Source organism: Zea mays, chromosome 3 (genome assembly GCF_902167145.1).
Source record: "Zea mays cultivar B73 chromosome 3, Zm-B73-REFERENCE-NAM-5.0, whole genome shotgun sequence".
NCBI classification, from domain to species: domain Eukaryota; kingdom Viridiplantae; phylum Streptophyta; class Magnoliopsida; order Poales; family Poaceae; genus Zea; species Zea mays.
Window position 1 is genome coordinate 202,051,620 of NC_050098.1, and position 8,077 is coordinate 202,059,696.

An 8,077-nucleotide genomic window follows, 5' to 3' on the forward strand; every position below is an offset into this window, starting at 1 on the left:
GATCGGTGGAGAGAGGGAAAGGGTTGAAAAAGACCCGTCCTTAAGTGGACTCCTCAACGGGGACTAGGCCTTCGAGGGCCGAACCTCGGTAAAACAAATCACCCGTGTCCATTGTGTTTATTGCTTGTGATTTGTTTGATCTCCCTTCCTCTAAGTTTTCTTGCGCTATTCTTTGTCAATATCATTTGGTGTTGCTTCAAGTTAAATTCTCATTTAGTGAAGCAACACACTGCAAGAGAGAACTTGTGTTATTGCTCTTCTCGCCTAAACCTTCTTGCTTTAGTCTCATAGACTTAATAGTAGTATTGATTTATCAATTCCGCATTATTTGAAAGCAATACTTTTTACAAGCAAGAACTTAGTTTTTATACTCTGATTATTGTATGTCTTGTTCTAACCACTATTCAAGGGATCTAGTTGGGGGATAAAGTTTTAATTTTCAGGTTTTGCCTATCCACCCCCCCTCTAGGCGACTTTCACTTACGACCCAGCTTGCTAACCAGATCCCAATAGGAGGTCCCAACGAGGAATGCCCCAATGACATCGGAGTCGATGAAGTTGGGGAGCTCAGTGTGCTACTTTGAAAACCGAAGAATGTATTCTTGGAGGCTTTCGTCCTGCTTCTGCCGGCAACTTCAGAGATCCCAGGAGTTCCCTCGGCGAATGTACGTGCCTTAGAAGTCCCTTCCGAAGACCCTGACTAGGTCTTCCCAGTCGTGGATCTGTGCTGGTGGGAGGTGCTCGAGTCAGGCTCGGGTGGAGTCCGATAGAAAGAGGAGGAGGTTACGAATGATGAGGTTATCATCGTTTGTTCCCCCGAGCTGGCAGGCCAGTCGGTAGTCAGCAAGCCAGAGCTTCGACTTCGTTTCCCCCGAATACTTAGTGATAGTAGTTAGGGTTCGGAACCGAGGCGGGAATGGCGCTCTGCGGATGGCCTTGCTAAAGACCTAAGGACCTAGCGACTCAGGAGAGGGGCTTCGATCCTCCATGTTGTCGTAATGCCACCCCTTCGAGGGCGGTAGTTGTACGTCTCGTGGTGTCGAACTCGTCCCCCAAGACGGTCGTGAACCGCTTGGGGTTAGCGGTTGTCTCGGAGACGATCGCGCACCGTGGGTGCCCTCTCTATGCTAGGTGTAGGGTGCACCGTGGCCTCCCTCTCGAAGCGATAGGGTCCCACCTGATGACTTGAGACGGGCTCTTGAAGCCGAGAGGCAGAGCACTTAGCCTGCTGGACTGCGGCACATTCCAGGAGTTCTCGAAGTTCACCGTGGACGCGACGTCCCTCGGTGGTGGAGGGCTCCAGCATGGTGCAGAGTAGGAGTGCTACCGCTGCGAGAATTTGACTGGCTCGGTTGAGAACGAGAGGTGTGGTGGCGTTGACATCTTCCATGATGCGACGCTAGACATCACGTGCCTTTGCGCGCGTGCCCCTATCGAGGGCTTTGTCGGCGGCTTCCCTCTCCAGAGCCTTTTGCAGCTGCTGTAGCCGTTGTTGTTCTTCTCTGAGCTTATCGTGTAGCTCTCGGAGTTGCTCAAGGTAAGCCGCATGGCTCCTAGGAGGGGTCTGGGCCCCGCCTGGTTCCACCGCTTCTTGAACGCGCGGTGGAGGCTGGTCACCTTCCCATGGCATGCCGAGGTGATCTCCTTCATCAGGGATCTCCGAGTCGATGTGGAGGCATTCCCGAGTTGGGTCATAGCCCTCACCACCAGTGCTTTAACCCTCCAAGCTCTCAAAAAGCATTTAATCACATGCATATAGGATTGCAGCATGGGTTCATGATCTCGCAGCCCGGAGAAGTCTAAGCCGAAGCTCGGACCGTCTTCTTCCTCGGAGTCCAGGCACCCTGAGGCAAAAGGAAGCCTGACATGCATTCTGGTGACAGAGCTGGTGTCGAAACTGGGCTATAAGGGGATGGGTTGAACACGGATCCGCGGGTGTCGACCCTTGCCATGTCTTGCCAAGGAATGACCGGCTCCTCCCGATCCGTGGGTGGGAGGACTGGCGTGGCTGGTACCACTCGCTCAACAGCGTGGGGAACTGGCGCCTCCCACACCGGTAGGGATGAAAACAATCGGTAAACACTAAAACTATTACCGTTTTCATATTTTTTTTATCGGAAACAAAATATAAAACGGTAACTCCGGAAATGGGAACAATATCAGTATTTCAGAAACATTGGAAACGAAAGTTTGGTATGGAAAATACACCGGTAACGGTTGAAATCTAAAATACGATCGGTAAACATATCAAACTTCACAATACAACAAAGTCGACAAAAGATCACAAAGACCACAAGTTCACAATTCATGATATAACAAGTTCACAAGGATCACAAATTTATAATATAAAAAGTTTACAAAGATCACAAGTTCACAATATAACAAGTTCACAGTATAACAAGTTCATAAAGATCACAAGTTCACAGACTCAAAGTTCACAATTCACAATATCCACTCGATTTAGCTGATATGGCATGCTTACTCATGAAATATTTTTTCCTCATATAAAGAGTTTTTTCACAGCCTCACAGGAAAACCCTAAAATCTAGTGTGAAAAAAAACAAATTGTCGACTCTCTATCATTATGTATTACTAATACATAACATGTGCATAGAAAAGGGTGGATACGTTCGAAAGACCAAATCGTTAATCTCAACTGCCTTTCAAGACCATCTATCCCAAAAGAAATCTTAAAGGCCCAAAAAATAAAAAATAAGTAACCCTTATCCAGAGACGTACAGACGATGCGAAAAAATCACACGCTGGAAAATTCTGAAAAAAAATTCCGAGACACAATTCCGAAAAATTTCCGAGATACAAATTCGGTAATTTCTGAAAAAAACCGGTAACCGAAGGAAACGGTGGGTAAAACACCACACCGATTCCGATAGAAAATTATAAAAACTGATTCCATTTTCGAAAAATACCGTTACCAGTGAACCCGATCGAAAATTTTCGAAATCGGTTTCCGGAATACTGAAAAATTCCAAAACTGTTTTCATCCCTACACACCGGAGGAGGTGGTCCCAGGAAAGTCGACACAGGTGCTGTCGGCGGTGCTCCAAGTGCAATGCTGGTGTTGGCTAGGTGCCTCGAGAGGGAGTCTATGCCATCAGCCATCCCAGGGGCTCCGCTAGGGCACGGGGTGCCATGAGTGGCATGGTCACGGTTGCCCCATCTCTACCTCGTACGATGAGAAGGGCGACGACGGGTGCTTGGGTGCTCAAGAGGGACAAGCGGGAGGAGTATCATGTCATACTCAATGCCGAGTGACATGAACTCTAGGCTCTCTAACTTAATCACTATCCCAAGCCTGAGCGGATGATGAAAGCCTACCATCTAGAGTCTTAATGGGAACTGGAGGTGTTTCACACGACAGATCCCTACCTGGCGCGCCAACTGCCGGTGTTTGGACTAAGGGTCCTAACCAACTAGTAAATAATGCTGCGTGCCCAGAATCTAGATGGTGTGCGAGTTGACACAAGCAGTTTATCCTGGTTCGGGCAATGTAAAGCCCTACTTCCAGCAGATGGGGATGAGGCTTATATTACTCGCACCTCAGTGCCTGCAGTAGGGATTACAAGCACGGTGGGAGAGGGAAAGTTCCCAAGTCCCTGAAACTGATTGAGGCAAGTGCCAATATCCTAAGACCTAGTGGCAAACAATTGAGTGTCCGTCTGTGTGTCTTGCTTACCCCTTGGGGGAACTACACTGCCCTATTTATACATGTAGGAGGTATGCAACAAAGCCTAGGGTCGTCGTATCCCAAGGGTAGTTGTCTTGGTGTCTTGTAAGCCGGCGTGACAGTGCACTACATTGTTGACTTGAGTCTGTTGACATCCTGCTGAGAGCCGAGGCAGAGGCCGAGGGGTTGGCCATACACCCGAGCCCTCCTGGGAGGGGTTGCCCTTATCGTAGTTGTTGTAACAACGTCGTGGTATGGGTAAAAGCCTGCTTATGGGGTGCATCATCATCCTTGTGCGGAGTGACATCGTGATTCCTTGCTGCGTTTCTCGAGGTCAGAGCCTAGCTCGGGCGAGGCGGAAGTCTTCCCGAGGCGTTGGTTGAGCCATCCCTTGACGTGTGCCACAGTCGGTGGAGTAACCACCCGCGAGATTCACGTTGGAGCAAGTAGCGGGGGCTGAGCTCGGGCGAGGCGGAGAAATCACCTGAGGCAGAACTCAGCGTCGGGGGAGACGGAGATTGCGTCTGAGGCTGAACTCAGCGTCGGGCGAGGCGGAGATTTCCGCCCGAGGGCCGGACTTAGCGTCGAGCAAGGCAGGAGTTTGCGCCCGAGGGCCGGACTTAGCGTCGGGCGAGGCGGAGATTTGCGCCTGAAAGGGAAATAGGCTTACACCTTTTACTAATTGATTTTGGTGGTTGAATTGCCCAAGACAAATAATTGGACTAACTAGTTTGCTCTAGATTATAAGTTTTACAGGTGCCAAAGGTTCACAACAAACAAATAAAAAGACCAAGAAAGGGTTCAAACAAAGAGAGCAAAAGACTGCCGAAGTGTGCCCTGGTCTGGAGCACCGGACTGTCCGGTGTGCCACCGGACAGTGTCCGGTGCACCAGGGGATTCCAGTCTGAACTTGACACCTTCGGGTATTCTGGGAGCTGCTCCGCTATAATTCACCGGACTGTCCGGTGTAGCACTGGACTGTCCGGTGTGCCAGCGGAGTAACGGCTACTACAGCGCCAACGGTCATCTGCAACGGCAGTTAATGCGCTACAGTGCACGCAGAAGTCAGAGCAGAGCCAGAAGGCGCATCGGACAGTGAACAGTTACGGTCCGGTGCACCACCGGACTGTCCGGTGGCACAGCTGTCAGAAGCTCCAACGGTCAGAACCCAACGGCCGGGTGATGTGGCTGGCGCACCGGACTGTCCGGTGCGCCATGCGATAGAAGCCCTCACCAACGGTTCTTTTGGTGGTTGGGGCTATAAATATCCCCCCAACCACCACACTTCAAAGCATCCAAGTTTTCAGCCTTCAAACACCTTACAAGAGCTATAGCATTCAATACAAGACACAAACAAAGAGATCAAATCCTCTCCTAAGTCCGGAATCACTCCAACCAAATTAGTGACTAGAGAGAGAGACATTTGTGTTCATTTGAGCTCTTGCGCTTGGATTGCTTTTCTTCTTCCTTCTTTCTTGATTCCAACTCAATTGTAACCAAGGCAAGAGACACCAATTGTGTGGTGGTCCTTGTGGGGACTTAGTGTCCCGTTTGATTGAGAAGAGAAGCTCACTCGGTCTAAGTGACCGTTTGAGAGAGGGAAAGGGTTGAAAAAGACCCGGTCTTTGTGACCACCTCAACGGGGAGTAGGTTTGCAAGAACCGAACCTCGGTAAAACAAATCATCATGTCATCCGCCTTATTTGCTTGTGATTTGTTTTCGTCCTCTCTTTCGGACTCGTTTATATTTCTAACGCTAACCTCGGCTTATAGTTGTGCTTAAAGTTTGTAAATTTCAGTTTTGCCCTATTCACCCCCCTCTAGGCGACTTTCAATTGGTATCAAAGCCCGGTGCTTCATTAGAGCCTAACCGCTCGAAGTGAAGTAGGGAGCATCCGCCAAAAGGGAGATCGGGACCGGTGACAAGTCCGCAAGCTCTGGGAGAACGCACTCAAGGGAGTCCGCCCACAAGCACAAGGAGGAATCCTCTTCCTCCATCAAGTCCCAACGGAAGGGTGACAAGAAGAAAAATATGAAGAAGGTGGTCTACTACGAGACCGACTCTTCGTCACCCTCCACCTCCGGCTCGGAATCGGCATCCGCCACTTCTAAGCGCCATGAGCGCAAGAAGTATAGTAAGATGCCCCTTCGCTATCCTCGTATTTCAAAACGCACCCCATTACTTTCCGTTCCATTAGGCAAACCACCTATGCTTGAAGGTGAAGATTATTCTATGTGGAGTGATAAAATGAGGCATCACCTAACCTCACTCCACAAAAGCATATGGGATATTGTTGAGTATGGAGCGCAGGTACCAAAGAAGGGAGACAAGGATTACGACTCGGAGGAGGTCGAACAAATCCAACGCTTCAACTCCCAAGCCACTACTATACTCCTCGCCTCTCTAAGTCGAGAGGAGTATAATAAGGTGCAAGGGTTGAAGAGCGCAAAGGAAATTTGGGACGTGCTCAAGACCGCGCACGAAGGAGACGAGGTGACCAAGATCACCAAGCGGGAGACGATCGAGGGGGAGCTCGGTCGCTTCATGCTTCACCAAGGAGAGGAGCCACAAGCGATGTACAACCGGCTCAAGACCTTGGTGAACCAAGTGCGCAACCTCGGGAGCACCAAATGGGATGACCATGAAATGGTCAAGGTTATTCTTAGATCACTCATTTTCCTTAACCCTACGCAAGTTCAATTAATTCGTGGTGATCCTAGATACACACTAATGTCTCCCGAGGAAGTGATAGGAAAATTTGTGAGCTTTGAATTGATGATCAAAGGCTCCAAGAAAATCATCGAGCAAGGCGCCACCTCAACACCCGAGGTGCAACCCGTCGCATTCAAGGCGACAGAAGAAGAAAAGAAGGACTCTACACCACGTAGGATCCCCATCGACGCCTCCAAGCTCGACAACGAGGAAATGACGCTCATCATCAAGAGCTTTCGCCAAATCCTCAAGCAAAGGAGGGGGAAGGACTACAAGCCCCACTTCAAGAAAGTTTGCTACAAGTGTGGTAAGCCCGGTCATTTTATTGCAAAATGTCCATTATCAAGTGATAGTGACAGGGGCGACGACAAGAAGGGAAAGAGAAGAGAGAAGAAGAGGTACTACAAGAAGAAGGGCGACGATGCCCATGTATGCCGCAAGTGGGACTCCGACGAGAGCTCCACCGACTCCTCCTCCGACGAGGACGCCGCAAACATCGCCGTCACCAAGGGCCTTCTCTTCCCCAACGTCGGCCACAAATGCCTCATGGCAAAGGACGACAAGAAGAAGAAGGTAAAATCAAAATCCTCCACTAAGTATGCAACCTCTAGTGATGAGGATAATTCTAGTGATGATGAGGATAACTTGCTCACACTTTTTGCCAACCTAAACATGCAACAAAAGGAGAAATTAACTGAACTAATTAGTGTTATTCATGATAAGGATGAACTCTTAGATAGCCAAGAGGACTTCCTAATTAAAGAAAACAAAAAGCATGTTAAGGTTAAAAATGCTTATGCTCTAGAGGTAGAAAAATGTGAAAAATTAACTAGTGAGCTAAACACTTGCCATGATGTTATTTCCAACCTTAGAAATGAGAATGCTAAATTAATTGCTAAGGTTGAGAATTTAAATGTTTGAGATGATTCTCTTGTTAGTCTTAGGAATGATAATGCTAGTTTGATTACTAAGATTGACAAGTTAAATGCATCACTCTCTAGCCTTAAAAATGAGAATGAAAAATTAATTGCTAAGGGTAAGGAATTATATGTTTGCAATGTTTCCATTTCTAATCTTAGAGATGAGAATGACATTTTACATGCTAAGATTGTTGAACTAAATTCTTGCAAACCCTCTACATCTACCGTTGAACATGTTACAATTTGCACTAGGTGTAGAGATGTTAATATTGATGTTATTCATGATCACATTGCTATGATTAAACAACAAAATGATCATATAGCAAAATTAGATGCTAAAATTGTCGAGCACGAGTTAGAAAATGAAAAATTTAAATTTGCTCGTAGTATGCTCTATAGTGGGAGACGCCCTGGCATTAAGGATGGCATTGGCTTCCAACAGGGAGGCAATGTCAAACTCAATGCCCCTCCTAAAAGATTATCTAACTTTGTTAAGGGCAAGTGTCGGGGACCATAATTAGGGGTACCCCCAAGACTCCTAATCTCAGCTGGTAACCCCCATCAGCACAAAGCTGCAAAGGCCTGATGGGTACGATTAGGTCAAGGCTCACTCAAGGGACACGATCTCGCCTCGCCCGAGCCCAGCCTCGGGCAAGGGCAGCCGACCCCGGAGGATTCACGTCTCGCCCGAGGGCCCCCTCAAGCAACGGACACACCTTCGGCTCGCCCGAGGCCCAGTCTTCACAGAGAAGCAAACTTG